The sequence below is a fragment of the Leptidea sinapis genome, chromosome 13 (assembly GCF_905404315.1).
Source record: "Leptidea sinapis chromosome 13, ilLepSina1.1, whole genome shotgun sequence".
Taxonomy (NCBI): domain Eukaryota; kingdom Metazoa; phylum Arthropoda; class Insecta; order Lepidoptera; family Pieridae; genus Leptidea; species Leptidea sinapis.
The window spans coordinates 2,717,306-2,734,980 of NC_066277.1; the positions used below are offsets into that span (position 1 = coordinate 2,717,306).

Below are 17,675 nucleotides of genomic sequence, written 5' to 3' on the forward strand. Positions count from 1 at the left end.
GAGTGTAGGTGTGTAAGCTGTAGAGTGATGGTAAGGATAACTATATTTAAAATGCTTAGTTAATTTATTTTGTATTTATTCAAGATCTTGCAAATAAAGTTATTTCTATTCTAATCTATAAATTAAAATTAACATTGTATGAAAGGCTTCTATTAGGCTCCTCTAGATAAGAGGAGAGTTCAGGACTTGGATAAACATCAATTTCTTTTTCTTCTTAGTCGTTCCCTCACTGCTGAGGATCGTGACTCATATTCAGTCGATCATCAAGCTGTCTTACGGTTGCCAACTTTTATTCGAAAACATAGAGTATATCTGATTTCAAAGGAGGTAAATAAAGCAATCTATCAGCAATATATTTCATTCATACTCTGTGACACATCTATCTATTGATTTTGTTGCATTTTCTAAATATATAGTAGAATAAAATAAAGTATATTAATTCGTATCATAATTATATTTCGTGGCCAATCGCCATACTATAATTAGGTACAGTAAAAGCTCCTCATTCGCGTTTCCTTCATTCGCGTTTTCACTATTCGCGGATTAAAAAATTGTGATCCAAATCCTATATTCGCGGCTAAAGATTCCTTTATTCGCGGATGTAATCGGTACATAGTACATGCATATTAATAAAAAGAATTCCTACATAGTTGCATAATTGCGAATGGAATAGGACGAGATGGGTTCGAACAAATAGAATCAAGTGACAATCAGGAGTTGCTTGAATTGTAAGATGAAGATTTGATTGAAATCGACTTGGAGGAAATGTTAAATTCACAGACCATTGAAGAAGAGGCTTCAACAAGCACTGGAAATGTGACTTATAATTTGACAAATCTTAGTGAAGGTTTAAGAATGGCAAATAAGCTTTGTGATTTCATTATGAAAATTGATCCGTCTATGGAACGTAGTCTTATTTTTAAGAGGCAAATTGCTAATGCCACTGTTGAATATCAGTTTGAACTAAAGGAGCTTTTAAAAACTGTTATGCAAGAAAAAAATACAGAATTCTTTAATCCTTAGGCAACCTAAGCCTGAAGATTGATAAGTATAGTCAAAAACTTCAATTAAAGTGTTTTTTTTTCCCTTCCATCCATCCCTTATAATGTATATTCCCGGCATATTTACGGAACATATACCCCGCGAATAAAGAACTTATGTCAAATCACTGCACGTTTCATACTAAACTAAATGTAAATTTTTCATTAGACAGTACCTCTTATTACGTAGTATTTACGTCCTCACTGCTCATTGCTCTCTTCATTGAAAGATGCAGTCGAATTTAATATATATATATATATATATAGTAGAATATTATAGTAGTTTTTTTATTAATTAAACTTCCCTAAAACTCAGATGGAGACCAGGAGACGGATAGTGGAGGTCTATCCCAAAAGGACGACTGAACTCAGTGTAATTCAGGATAAAAGGCTCAAGAATACCCGGAGAAATCCTTGAATAGCACATGAAAAAACATTATAACAGCGGTTATACAACCCGTAAGGTCTATAGGCACTTTACGAACAGACCAGTAAAAAAGTATAATATTTCTAGTATATAATCAATAAAATAATGTATGTAGTGTGTACATGGCCTTATCCGCCCCTTGAATTCAGAGCAGACATAATGGCGACTGCCAACTCTTATATCTTGTCTAGACACAATTTGCGTGCTGCCAACATTACTTCCTTGAAAGTTGAACTAATTGATCGTATTATTATCGCGTCCAATGGAAATAGGTAATTAAAAAGAAATAAGTTGGCTTGACTTGATGAAATTGCTTGAATATTGTTTCTAAATAGCCAAGTTTTATGGGTGCCGATAAAATTTATTTATTTTTGTTTATATTTAGCACTGACCTCTACTATATACCACTGGAGTGGCAGCTGTCAAAGCTCTTTTGTGCCTGTTTGATATTCGCCACTTTTGGCGCGACAGTCTGCGGTACTAGTGATGACAACCTCAGCAAACATCGATAGACGGTGGGAAAATATTTAGAAAAAAGTTATGTACTTTATTACGTTGATTCTTGGAGTATTAATAACACGGAAAACGTACGAAATTAATTCAAAATGCAAAAATACTTCAGAGTATTGTATACGTTCCTTCGCAGCCATTTGTATTATGCGTCAAAATTAGGACGCTCGCGAGTGGCGTTTGAACTAGGCACAAACAATGTCCTGTCAAACATATGGAATAGCCTGTCCAGTGGTTTATTTATATATTTAGTCAACGCAACTTATTCTTTTTTTAAATATTCAAGGGTAGTACAAATAAATCTAGTTTATGAAATAGCCTGGTGCCGATCGCTCCAATGCAAAGGTTCCATTCCATACTATGATGACGTAACGATCGATGTTTGCTGCACCACAATTGATGAAACTAATATTCTTTACTTTTTATCAAAACCTATTAAATATTAAAGAAAAATATCAAAGTTTCATAACAATTTTAAACACTTTTACAGTAGATGTTTTTTGTAGAGAAAACTTTTTTGGTGTGCTGAGCACTTTATTTTACGGGTATTTATCGAAACTGAGTTGTCACGCTCGCTCAAGTAACGCTCTTTCGGGTAAGGTCAGCTCGAATCGTTTCAGGGAGCAGCATATGTTATTACTTTATTAATATATAATAAATAAGTTGCATATTGGCCATTGGGGCAGTAAAGTCCTAGAATGGCGACCACGTACGACGTAGTCCTCGAATGGCGACCACGTAAGACGTAGGCCCCCCAAAAGATGCACCCACGATCTGATCTAGATCGCCGGAATACGTTGAATGAGCGCAGGACCGATCGTCATGGCGATCTTTGGGGAAGGCCTTTATCCAGCAGTTGACGTGTTCCGGCTGATCGCCTTGATGAACTTTAAACATCTGTATTACGTCCTTAGACACGGAATAGACATACAAGTGCTAGTGGCACTCAACTATCGTGCGTCATGCGTGTGTCACAATTATGCGGAGGTGCGCAACATTGGCTCAGTCAAGATTAGCTACTCTCTGTGATATGACGTCTCGATCGTTACAAAACTTATAAATATATAATAAGATTATATATTATATTATAAAGATGTTAGTGTGTTTGGAGTAGTTACGGTGCAGCGTCCCCTCACATTAAAAAATAGTTCTTTATTAATACTAAAATATATTTTTTATTGATATTGAAATTAAATGATTTCTAATAAGAATTTATTTAGAATAGGATTATCGTGGAGCTATCGCAAGTTGGTTACATAAGCGCGTTCGAGCGGTCCATTTATTTAAACTCAAATATTTAAAAAACGGCCAAGTGCGAGTCGGACTCGCCCATGAAGGGTTCCGTAGCAGCAAGTCACATAATATAAAAGCTATTTTATTATATTATAGTAAGGAAAATGATATTAAATTATTTAAGTTATCTTACAGTAGAAATGAGCTCTCATCATCTGTCCTACGTATTAAAAAAAACTACTAACTAGATCTAGTTCAAACCGATTTTCGGTGGAAGTTTGCATGTTAATGTAGGTACATCATATATATTTTTTTAGTTTTATCATTCTCTTATTTTAGAACTTTTACCACTTTGAAAGTGTCTCTCACGCAAACTGTTCAGTGTAGAAAAAAATTATATAAGAAACCTCAATATCATTTTTGAAGACCTATCCATTGAAGCTTGGTTTATGCGTTTGAAGAAAAATAAAATTTTGAGTTTCAGTTCTAGTATGTATGGAGAACCCCCAAAATTTAATGTTATTTTTTTCCATTTTTGTGTGAAAATGTCATTGCGGCTCACAGAATACACCTACTTACCAAGTTTCAACAGCATATTCTTATAGTTTTGAAAAAAAAAGTGGCCGTGACATACACGGACAGCCAGACAGACATGACGACATCTGGGTTCCGTTTTTATCCATTTTTTTTTTGTTATGATAATGAGGGACGAGACGAGCAGGACGTTCAGCTGATGGTAATTGATACGCCATGCCCATTACAACGCAGTGCCGCTCAGGATTCCCGAAAAACCCAAAAATTCTGAGCGGCACTACAATTGCGCTCGTCACCTTGAGACATAAGATGTTAAGCCTCATTTGCCCAGTAATTTCACTAGCTACGGCGCCCTTCAGACCGAAACACAGTAATGCTTACACATTACTGCTTCACGGCAGTAATAGGCGCCGTTGTGGTACCCATAATCTAGCCGGCTTCCTGTGCGAAAGAGCCTCCCACTGGTAATAATTTGGCAATGGAACCCTAAAAATTAAAAATTAAAGGTCTTATTCGGCATATATTTAAATCACGACGAGGTTAAAAAGCATTAACATGAAACATATTTAAAAATATGTGCAGAAACTTGTGTAATTTCTCCGAAAGCAGGCGATTATACCTCTAGTTGGAAACCATCATTTGCATTTCGCGATTTACGCTAAAATATGTCAAGGTGAAATACATATGAATAACTTGAAGTTCATGGTAAATATTCACAAGCAAAATTCCCTTTATATACTAAAAATCTTTCAGACCGTTTTAGATACAAAAAAGTCGTACGTCCTTACAAATAAACTTGGTATAAAGTTATAACTGATGATAAACAAAGAAAATGCAAAATGTTTACAATATCGTTGACAACACTGCCCATACAATGATAATTCTAAAGTTTTCCGAATGGCATTGCAAATAAACGCGGGAAACGTTAAACGTCCGAACAAACCATTCGTAAGCAAAATGTCTATTTGTAAACATTTTAAATATTCTTGGTTTATGATTAGTTATAACTTTATGCCAATTTTATTTGTAAGGCCGATAATGCCTTCATTTATTTAAATCGCTCACGATTAATCGGTTTTGGTAGAGACAAGGAGTGGGAGGCTCCTTTGAACAGGATGCCGGCTAGATTATGGGTACCACAACAGCGCCTATTTCAGTCGTGAAGAACTAATGTGTAAGCGTAACTGTGTTTCAAACTGAAGAGCGCGTAGCTAGTGAAATTAAATGGGCAAATGAGACTTGACAACTTACGTCTCAAGGTGACGAGCGCTGTTGTAGTGCCGCTCAGAATTTTTAGCATTTTCAATAATCCTGAGCGGCACTGCATTGTAATGGGCAGGGCGTATCAATTACCATCAGCTGAACGTCCTGCTCGTCTCGTCCCTTATTTTCATTAAAAAAAACATAATATAGACGAGTTCGTTCGAGTTGTACGCCAATAGTGACACAAATCTTATAGACTCTTCAACAAGAACCCCACGCCCTCTCAAATAACTTCAACATTATTTAAGCTCAATTTTTCAAATTGTTTTTATAAATATGGAACATGAGACATATTACCTACACCAAAACAAGCTTCGAATATCAATACATTGCCTCATTTACTCCAGTTGTTTAATATATTCTTGCTGAATAGGCAGCAATGTAAAACATTTATTCAATAAAGGTTACGTATGTTATATTTAAAACCCGAATCGGACAGTTGACACTGCGGACACCACTAAGGAGAAAAGTGTGCTTACATTGTCTTTAAGCACACTTTTGCCGTTCCGCTATCAGACTTCGAATGATAAGAGTATAGAACGTCCTTAAATGAAGTTACTACTACGCCCAAGGCAGCGTACTCGAGCCAGTCTCGAAAAATGTGTTGCGTTATCGTGCCACATGTTACGTTAAAATTTGGTAATAATTGAAACTAAAATACCGGGTTGCGTAGTAAAACTTGTAAAAATAATACAACAAGAATTAAGAAAGACACTGGGATCACATATAATCAGTTAGTATTTTGTATTTTATTAATTTTAATATAAAATAACACGAAGCCTATGTTACAAAATTTGAAAGATGCCATTGAGTATCAAGATTCAAGATGCCACGCACACAAGCATCTAATAATTGCCGTAATATGAAAGTGATTGTTCTAAGGTAGTGCGGTATCTAATTGGAGCGAAGTAGAGACCAATCCATAATCTATGATTAGTTAATATATAAGATCAAAAATCGATTTCAAGACCGTCCTCGCCGCTTACGATAGAATAGACGTTGGAGCTACAAAACTTAAACCTTTGTCTAGGATAAACGAAGTGCTTGAGATATGACAATAATTTTGTCGATTATTACAAAAACAATTTTTTTGATACCTACTGAAAAGCATGTAGGTAGGTAAAACAGTACGGCAATTCTATTATTATTATGACGCAATTCCAGAAAAACGTTTAAGTAAGTAGTAAAAAGGTATACCAAAATTAAGACCCATGCGTACTCGAAAGTTTGGCTCAGTTGGAAAAAGCTTCGTGGCTAAACTAAATTTCAATATTTGCAGTCCCGCCTGTCATAGCGTAGTATTTACATCCTCTTTGGTCATATTCGTCTTCAAGCTAGCGCCCGCGCCGGTCGTGCGCGCTGGCCGCTGACCGACTTAAACAAAATGGCGGATACCAACAACGTGACGCCCGATTCAAAAGAATCTGCGACATTTATATATTTGATTGTTTTATAGACTACTAGTAAAAAAATAAGGACTCCGTGTTACCTTACATAACAGTGTAGCAGCAAAACAAGCCGATTAACGTGTAAATACATAGCCCCACGCACACACTTACACTAATACACGCCGATAAGCGGCCGTTATGAGAATTGTCATCGTCTGTGACAGATCAGTTTGCGTCTCAATAAAATATTTTTAAAATGTCGTCGCACGTTGTGAAACGTGTAAAAACAATACTACGGAACATAAAAAGTGCATTTCACAGATAGAATACTAGTAATCACACTTTTTTTGTTCTGTTCATAATACAAATTAATTCGATGTTTGGAACACAAAACCTCCACAATGCGTGATACTAACATCCAGTGTGACCGGAAAATAAACAGGGACATTACCCGAAAAATTGGGCAATCCATATTTTAATGGTGTTCTATGTATATAATTCATTTTTTTTTATGAAAATAAGGGTCGAGACGAGCAGGACGTTCAGCTGACGATAAGTGATACGCCCTGCGCATTAAAATGCGGTGCCGCTCAAGATTCTTGAAATACCCAAAAATTCTGAGCGGCACTACAACTGCGCTAGCCACCTTGAGACATTTGCGCAGTAATTTATTTTTTTAAAGTAATGTGGAACACTACTTTAAATCGGCCCATATTTGTATGCTTTCTAAGGTGCGGTTCCGGCCACATAACGAGTATTGTTCCCATCTTTGAGCAGAGCTGCTCGAATTATCGGGGATCTATTACTCTGTGAAAATTTCCATTACTTGGCGTTGTGGAGAGACGTGGCGTCTTAGAAGACACAAAATGACTGACAGATGGCATTTGTCACAGACAAAAAAGTATGAATTGTAATTTTGTCTTTCTAGGAAGATGACGCTGTACCGAGAACTGAACTTAAGACCCTTTAGCCTTTATATAAGTGTTACTATATGATGTGTATTTACTTAGCGACCAAATCACTATAAAGAACATAGGTAGTTATTTGTTCTCTAAAAATCTACTTATTTGATACCACGTCAGTGGCAAAGAAAAAACGAATTTAAGAATGAATTTTGTGTAGGTATTCTTAAAAATAAGGAACGTTAGTAAGTCATTTTTATTTCAGACAAAGATACTGCAAACAAGACACGGGTACAGGAATCAAACCTGCAATCCTTACTTTCAAGGTGTAAGTAACTGTTTATGTAATTTATTTCTTTACACATAATATGAAGATATTTAAGAAAACAATCTGACTATAAGATATTAAAAAATCGGAGTTACAAGTAACGTGGCTATATAATACTATGACTAATAACAAAAAAAAAATGTGTTAACTGCACACACACTAGCGTAATGTTGCTTCACTTCTTAATATCATGGCGCGGAGTCCTTTTTTTATTCGTCTGTGATTCAGATATGATTTATGTACGTTCATACAAAAAACATCAATAAAGATGAGATCTTTGCTATATCGTCTAAACATTAATAGGTCTATGCGCTGAACACCATGTAATAGTTCCGTTACAAAAGCAGGTCAAATTATACTTGTGAACTCGTTTAAAATAGTGAAACACTTGGACAAAAGCGATTTTCACCGTAGAATGTTCACAGGCTGCACTGCCGCAGAATACTGCCACTTCTAAAACTGGGCCGTTATCCATTATTTGTGTATTTCAAATATGGAACGCTTAGTAAATAACAAATCTTTGTATTGTTGTGACCAAAGAGAATATAAGAGATAAAGATCTTCTATTTTTAATTATGGCAATCTGCCATTTAAAATCTTCTTGCTTTTTTTGGTGCTATTCTGGTGAACAATTAGAACACTGTATAAGCATTTATGAATAGAGTTATTTTAATAAATTAGGATAATTTTAGCTGCTTGAAAGGAAATGTGCCATAATCAAAATAAATGATTTATATATAATAATAAAATCTTAAGGATTAATATTTTATTTGTGTACTTAATTGTGTATCTTTAACATTGCCGTTTTATAACTGCCATAATTTTAATGTATTAACATGGATATATCATGTTATCCTTAAGAGATAGACATATGCTGTTGCGGACTTTTCTGTAGACCTATGTCAGATACGTAATTCCACCGTACATTATTTTGTTATATCTCAAAGGGTTTAGACAACGTTTTCGTTGAAAGCTCCCAGGCGGTTTATTGATTTCCGACACCTCCAACAAATATCTTTAATGAATACAAGTATGTAAGTATATAAAAATTTAAAAAAATATATTGTAAAACCGTCCTCGAGAACCAAGCTATCCATTGGTGAAAACACTATGAAAATCGGTGAATGAGAAGACAGACAGAGAGACGCGGCGGAGGACTTTGTTTTATAATAATAATATGTAGTTAGTAATAATATCTTTTTAAAGTCAAGGCGACTGTGTTTCGGTTATGATAATGATTTAAGTATTTGTTTATTGGGTAACCTTTAAGTCTTAAATAATGTAAGAGTAATCTACAAATTAAAATATTATGCAGACTTTAAATAAAAAAATATGTAAATGGAACCAAAATTACATATTAGAAGGATTAGTAAGCTTTTTTTTCATAAATTTATAAGTAAACTTTCACTTCATATTTAAATAAAGGGGGTTTATTACACACATAAAACTGAAAACAACATTTTATGAACGATGCGGTACTCGAACCCACGACCTCACGCGTTCCGTATGAGCGCTCTTACCAAATGAGCCAATCACACTCCACAACCTGAGAGATGAACAAAGCATACAAGATTTTATCAACGATACGTGACTCGAACGGTTGGCTCAGTTGGAATGAGCGCTCGCACGGAACGCGAGTGGGCGCGGGTTCGACTCCCGCATAGTTCATAAAATTTTCTTTTCAGTTTTATTTTTGTAATTAATCCCAGAAGTGAGGGTTATCACTTAATAAATAATAAAATATAACAAATTGAGGGTTATTTTCCAACTAACTGACAAATTTTCGTCGAAAATCTTCGAAAATAGCCGTCTTCAATCGTTCAGAAAAATCGCATACTACTCAAGACTTCCTTTGGTATTGTAAAATTGCTGCATTAAAACCAATACAACGTTTTAATTTCGACTTCTTCTTCTTCGTGGCACTCTTGGCAGAGCGGTCGTGTTCATCACGAAGTTGACATCTCTTGGGGTAGATGTGATTCGCCCGTTTAATTTCGACTGTTTCTGTAAATTTTGATAACGCGTGTGTACATGTATCCTTCATTGCGAATTAAATTTACTTGATATTATTTTAATCAACATTCTCAAATCTCAATATATAGGTATAATCTGAATGAACCACATATTGATGTGGTAGATGTGGTAGGTAGATGCTCTTGGGCGTCACGGGTTATTCTACCTAAAATCAGCCAGCATTAATGAAGTCATCCGCTGGGCATTTACTGCTCTACCCACCGCGATGGCAAGCGTCCTGAGGGCATGAAGCTGGTGGCTTCGGCATGACGAAGGGTGCTGGTGTGGGACGCGACTTGCGTGGATGCTCTGGCTCCTTCTCATGTCCAAGATACGTCAGTTTCTCTTTATGGAATAGCAGGACAGACGAGCGTACGGGTCATCTGGTGTTAAGTGATCACCGCCGCCCACATTCTCTTGCAACACCAGAGGAATCACAAGAGCGCTGCCGGCCTTTGAGGAAGGTGTACGCGCTTTTTTTGAAGGTACCCATGTCGTATCGTCCAGGAAACAACAAGTACGTGGAAGAAAGCTCCTTGAAAACCGCACTGTGGAGGACCGCCACAGATCCAGATGGTGGGGATGATATCCTAACTTGTGGCTTGTTGTGCGAAGGTTTGTGCTGGGGCTGCTGCTTCGACTGCTGAAGACAGCAAACGGCGCAAATATGTCGGTCTCAGTGAGTCATAAATCTTTGTGCCATTCGGTGTCGAGACACCTGGCCCGTGGGTCCCAAAGGCGCGGAGAATTTTCTAAGTACTATCTTCGCAGACGCCTGGAAATCCAAGCGCTTTTTTTATGGAATAGGAGGACAAGCGAGCGTACGGGTCACCTGGTGTTAAGTGATCACCGCCGCCCACATTCTCTTGCAACACCAGAGGAATCACAAGAGCGTTTGCAGTTCTTTCAGTCAACGGATCAGCCTAGCTCTCCAACGCGGAAATGCTGCCAGTACCTATTCTTCTACGCTTCCACGTAATGATAGTCTTAATTTTATGTAGTCATAGTATTGTACATTAGTATGTATTTACTTTTTACATATTATATTGTAATTGAAATGATTTGTAAATCGATGTAAATGTAAATCCTTGATATAAAAGAGTGGCAATGAGTTTCTTGCTACTTCTTCTCATTAGCTCAACCCTTTACGAAGTAGCGGTAGATTCAATAAGAAAAATTTTTCTTTTTTGACATTCATAAGTGTCATTTCCGTGACCTACGTGAATAAACTGATTTTGATTTGATTTGTAAATAAGATTTGTTTTGTTTGAATAATTATGATCTCTTAGCACATTCTCTTAAAGAATGATGTTATTCAAGATATACGTACAAACAGGAAACAATACTCTAGTTATGAACGCTTCAGAAATGTAAACTATTAATTGTTACATAACACATAACTTTGTCGCTTTCCAGCGTCATAATCTAATTGTATTTGATGGAACAGTTAACTTTAAACTGATGAAATCATATCTGATAACAATTGAAAACATGGCATAGTCTCTCAGGAAATCGGATCGTAGGAAATCTTGTGACAAGATGAAAGGATGAAATAAAAAAATTGCATACTAATCTGATTACCAGTTGCATAGAATAGAAAGTTCTTTTGACAAGTAATTAAAAGTTGAACAATATGTTATGTATTTTAAAGTGATAACCCTCACTTCTAGGATTAATACACAAATAAAATTTGAAAAACAACATTTTATGAACGATGCGGCACTCGAACCCACGACCTCCGGCGTTCCGTGGCGGTGCTCTAACCAACTCAGCCAGCCGTTCGAGGACCGCCTCGCTACAAAATTATGTTTGCTTTGTTCAACTCTCAGGTTGTGGCTTCATCTACAGGATCTACTTTACAGTTGATAACCTCCTCAATCCCAATATTTGCATATTAGGAAATTGACTTGAGGTGTCGCTCTTGTAAATCTTAACAATCTTAATATATATAAGTCTCGTGTCACAATGTTTGTCCTCAATGGACTCCTAACCTAATGAACGGATTTTAATGGTGATTACTTCATGGAGTGCAGTTTGGTCCAACTTGAGAGATAGGGTAGTTTTTATTTCGATTTGGGACCCATAAATATTTTTATTTTCAATATTTGTTTTGTATGGACATATTTTCTATGAGAGAATTTAGTGACGCACGGTTTGACAGTTCCGCTGTGAAACAATTTCATTCTAACAACAGGGAGCATATTTACGAAATAATTTTTGATGTTTTGAAATATAAAACAGTTGTTTTTTTACTATCTACAGAACAACGTCTGTCGGGTCAGCTAGTATGTTATGTTTTTTAAAGTGATAGCCCTCATTTCTAGGATTAATACACAAATAAAATTTTAAAAACAAGCACGGAACGCCGGAGGTCTTGGGTTCGAGTGCCGCATCGTTCATAAAATTTCGCTCACAACGACTGTACTTAAGAAGTATTTATATCAATATTTTATTTTTAAACATAAGAAGGTGTATGTTAAATAACAAAAGATGAAAAAAAAATACCTAATAACATTAATATTAAGAACATTAATTATTTATTTATTTATTTATTAGAAAAGGCTTACCAACTAGACATACAATTAATATTATGACTACTTATAATGTAACATTTCTTATATTTAATATTTTTATATCTAACTTATAGGTATGCACAGCGTTGCCTTCATTTATTATTGCAAGTTAAGTAATACTACTACAAAATGTATGTTTACCATCACTAAAAACTATAATTTTATACATCCAAATTATAAGTGTTCAAAAGCGTATTTTTTAAAATTGCCAAATTTATTAAAATTTATATCTATACTACTATTACTATGGAATTTACTGTTATATAATTTTGAGATAAGTTGGATAGGTGAATCTGAGCCATAATTGTTTTTGAAGAATCTTACATGTACTGACAGATATGTACTAATACGACAAGGATAAGGTGGTACACATAATCCAATCTTAGATAGAAGTAATGGACAGTCTAATTATAAACATACATTGCTCTTCATGCCTAGTATCAATTTACAGTGTCAGTCTCAAAAACAAAAACAAAGAGGCACCTTTAAGGTATTAAATTACCCTGAATGGCTCACTTGGAATTCCTGTGCAGAGCCAACCAGTGATTATCGCCTGCTATGTAATTTTATTCAATGTAAATAATGAATGAAATTGAACTTGAACTGACAACTAAAAAAATTCAAACAATTTCGATAAAAAAAGCCCGCTGAGTTGGTTGCGCCCGTTCTTCTCAGGTCTGAGGCGTTCATTTTGGAATGGGTGGTAGTTTTTGACTTTCAATAAGTAATGTCACATCCTATTTTGAATAAAAATATTTGAATTTGAATTTGAATATTTATCTGACTTTAAAGTATACCTATCTTATAATAAAAAACTTTATAACTCTAGTGCTATATTTATTAAGTATATAACGAGGTAGGCACTGCCTAATTGCCTCTATCATATGCACGCCCCTACCACAGTAGACTACATATGTCTACTGTGCCCCTACTCCCACTGCTGTTGAAATGACCGTCGGATGTCCGGATAAGGGGTACAGAAGAATTGTAGCAGCATAAGGGGTACAGAAGAAAATCATAAAAATTAATGCTTGCAGCGGTGTCGTATCTACCTACCTCAATATGTGCGACGTGAACGATGGCTGGTCCACGCGTCAACTTGTGAACGACTGTTGCTTATGGTGCCTGGTCGACCTGTTATTATAGTCAAAAGGTTGTGTCAAAACATTGTATTTACCATCATGTTCATGAAGTATCATTTCACAATTAATTCAAACTCTTAAAGGTTGAAGCATCTATAAATTATATTTAAGCACATATAAATTGTACTTATTAGTTTATTTTTTTTATTGTTTATGAAATATTGGATTTATAAGACGATTTTAATTTTTATTTTATGGAAAAGGAGGACTAACGAGTGTACGGGTCACCTGGTGTTAAGTGATCACCACCGCCCACATTCCCTTGCATAGAGCACACCAGAGGAATCACAGGAGCGTTGCCAGCCCGTAAGGAAGGTGTACGCGCTTTTAACTTTAATCACGATTCATATATTGGATGTAGCACGTTACAAACTAATTTGTTATGTATATTACAGCCATTGTAAAATACTCTATTTGAGTAAAAAGAGTGGTCGTTGAGTTTCTTGTATGTTCTTTTCACGAGCTCTATTTTTTCCAAACATATGGTAAATTCAGTCATTTAAATTAATTTTTTATAGTGTTTATTCAAAAGCGCTTCTTCATCATTATCATCATAATTTGAGCCGGAAGACTGCTGGGGAAGACCTTCCCCAAAAGAAGAAAGACCCTCGGTCCTGCGCTGCCCTCATCCAACGTATTCCGGCTATCTTAACCGCATCGACGGTCCGTCTTGTGGGGGGCCTACCTACATTATGTCTTCTGGTACGTGATCGCCATTCGAGGACTTTACTCCCCCAACGGCAATCTGTCCGTCGAACTATGTGCCCTGCCCACTGTCACTTCAGTTTCGCAATCAACTGGGCTATGTAAGTGTCTGTGGTTCTCCTACAGATCTCCTCATTTCTGATGCGATCTCACAGGGAAACTCCGCGCATGAGCTTCCTCATAAGGACCCTAGTCATTAGCGACCACGTCTACGTTCGATATATCATCACTGGCGGAAAAAAAGCGCATTGTTCAAGCCTATGCGAATATAGTTTATTTCACCTTGACTTTGACTTCACAAGCTCCGTTTAATGAACTGTAGGCAAGTAATAAGTAATTAAATCTACAAATAGTTTACTTTCTATCTTTGTTCAGATCATTTAGTTCCTCAAGCCTCCATACGTACTGCAATTAAAAATAAAACAACAAATTAAAAGAAAGTCTAAGTTCCTACTGCGATTTCAATGTGAGTTTTGTTAATTAATCTTACATCAACGACGAATTTCATCCCCATTTCTGGTCGTATTCATTCCAGTAATCCAAATATTTTTAGCAGACAGCTCCAATCATAAGCTTATTATTTTTTATTATTATTATAATTTGGGTATTAAAATGCATTTAAATCCTAGGATCTATTGTGCCCCCTGCATGCGCTAGAGCGCCTACCCTCAACTCAAAAGTTAAGGAAGAGAATCGAGGCTACTAACTAGGAAACGTGTTACTGTGCCGAGAATTAAAATATATCCTCGAGACCTATTTCTTTTAAAAGGCGTAGGATCCTCAGAGGGTTGAGGCAGGGCACGTCCTCTGCTTTAAGCGAAGGTATTTTAAGACACCCCAGCCTGATTCTGGCAATGGCTTCGGGGGCCTTCAGCGGCTTCGCACGAGAACATGTTGACTTGACTTACATCAGCATTATTTCTTGAGCTAACATGAATTTGGCTTGATTTATGAAATAATATCGTAGCCATAAACTTAGTATACTAGCATAATATCGTAGTAGGAATTGACCAAAAACAAAACACTACACACTTCACTAACTCACTAACACGTCTGCAAAACTAGCACACATGAATATTAAAAATTTAGTCTCGTCGTAATGAGGAGAGTGTTTGTCTATTACGCTAGTATAGACATCTAGTATACTAAGTTTATGGCTACGATATTATTTCACAAATTAAGTAAATTCATGTTGGCCAAACTAATAATGCTGATTTTTCTGGTGAACTTTTTCGGCTTATCTATTTAGTTTAAAAATTAGGAAAGTGTCATCTGCGATAATATATTTTCATATATTTTGTTTACATAGAAAGGCAGGTGATTTACATAAATCAGTAAAATCAACGGACCTAATATTGAACCCTGCGGCACGCCCATAACAGAGAAGTGTCTATTCTCGTATTTCGTAACACAGTTTTTTATTAGTTCTTTATACAAAGAGCCTATAACACACTCACACACACAGCTGTAACAGTAGTCAACCAAATACGTTAGTGGTGAAAAGCCTCGTCTTTAAACTCTCTGGTATATCATATACCAAGTCAGGTAAAAAGTCTTTGAAAAGTTTAAAACTGCAATATTTATTACTAGATCAAATTGATGAAGCCACATTTGGTCCATGGTTATAGTTAAACTTCAAAAACAGAACATCTCCAAAGTAGGTCGAAATGCGTACTCTAGATTCTTTAATATGCTGGTAAGCATTCAGCGGACCCAGTATGCGGACCAAATTTTTGTCCCCAGCCTTTCTTGCATAATGCTTTGAAATTTTTCATTTCTTTTCTCAGCTATATCTAACCTGGTTTTAAGAATAATCTCAATTAATATTAATTTTATCTGCATAATTCGTTTGGTTTCTGCTTTTGTGTTATCTTGTAGCGAAAGTCATCCTTAGTCCACATTACCTTGATTAAATTCAAGGCATCCACGTGGAACTGTAAAATTTGGAGCAACCTTCTCTCCATATTTCTTGTGTGGAGTATTAGTAATGGTAGCAGCTCCAATTTCCCATCGGGTACGATACCTTGATATAATAATGATCAGACGAAGTCCTGTATTTCCCTGGAGCATGAAAAGAATAGGGAAGTCCCAGGTCCAAGGGTGTCGTAAGAAGCGACTACGGAGATTAACAAGTGGGAGGCTCCTTTGAACAGGATGCCGGCTAGATAATGGGTGATCAACGGCGCCTTTTTCTGCCGTACAGCAGTAATGTGTCAGCATTATTGTATTTCGGTCTGAAGCGCCGTAGCTTGAGACGTTATTACTGGGTAAATGAGTCTTACCATCTTATGTCTCAAGGTGACGATCGCAATTGTAGTGCCACTCAGAATTTTTGGTATTTTCAAGAATCCTGAGCGGCACTGCATTGTAATGGGCAGGGCGTATCAATTATCATCGGCTCAATGTCCTACTAGTCTCGTCCCTTATTGTTATAAAAAAAAACAAAATTAATAGATTTAATAGTTGTTTAATATAACTTCGTCACATGAGATAAAGTGAATCCAGAAGGTTGGTTTAATACTTGAAATTTGTTAGGAATGAAAATTAAATAAGTTATTAAGATTTTGATGTACATACATCAAAATGCTTTTACAAAATCTAGTAAAAGCTAAATTTGCTCCAGTTAAATTCCTTTTTATAATTTATTTATTTATATCCTCCATTTAACTCTGAAGTTTAACTAATGGTTATAGGTTGTACGTTTTTTAAACATGGCAAGTATGGCGGTTATAAGTCTGAAATGAATCTAATAAATTAATAAATTTGTTACAATTCTTTCGTAAATTGATTGTGAAACATGTTTAACACTGCTTTTTATCAACCCTGTTATGAAACCTCAAAAAATTTAATAAAAACGGTATAAGGCCTGCAGTTATTATAATTTTTGGTGTATGTGGATTTATTAGCAAACTCGTAAACTGTTATCGTGGCGATCTAGCTGTTGTATCTGGCTTATATCATGGGGAATAAATAATAATAAATTTAATCAATACTGAAGCGAGTGATAAAGATATCTAAGTGTTGACAGGCGCGATTCCGAGCCAAACGAGGACTCGCCCACATCGAAAAGCACCCACAGAAAAAAACACGAAGAACTTAACAATAATTATAGTCAGGCATCATTTTATAACAAATGCATGCTTCATGATACTAAATACATTAATACTCACGTTAATACAAGTATCTCCAGCACATAACACGTACACCAAACACTGCACCAGACAGTCAGCGATGTCTTGCGTAACATTTACATAATAAAACTACTAATGCGAACTAGTCATCACGACGCACCAAACAGTATTCCAGTCATTTTCTCATCGCATGGTCTTAGCGATAGTTTTTTGTAATATGCTTTGTGGGAAATAAAAATGAATTCGGGTGGAGCGACGGCCCGTCTGTGGCACATGCGGTTCAATAGGCGGGCGCATGCGCGGGGTAGAGCCTCGTGACGTCAGACACCTACCCGCCCTGCCTTCTCCGGACTCAATGGAAATCCATGACTCATTATCCAACTCGTGTCTTCCAATTAATCATAACTATAGTGGTCTCCTAGTCGGCGAAATTCAACGATAATTATTGTCATAATTTATTTTTCGAAGTTTGAACAGATACTTTAT

General features: G+C 36.0%; 1 protein-coding gene across 1 annotated transcript in view; it reads right to left on the minus strand.

Annotated features, from left to right (window-relative positions):
- Nucleotides 1-17,448, minus strand: part of LOC126967754 (peripheral-type benzodiazepine receptor-associated protein 1) — a 45,663-nt gene extending 28,215 nt beyond the window's left edge. Inside the window, exons 1-2 of the mRNA XM_050812426.1 lie at nt 17,229-17,448; nt 13,268-13,345 (exon numbers count right to left, since the gene is read on the minus strand). The gene's annotated coding sequence lies outside the window, so the exon portion shown is untranslated. The remainder of the gene's footprint in view (nt 1-13,267; nt 13,346-17,228) is intronic.
- Between the last annotated feature and the right edge of the window lie 227 nt (nt 17,449-17,675).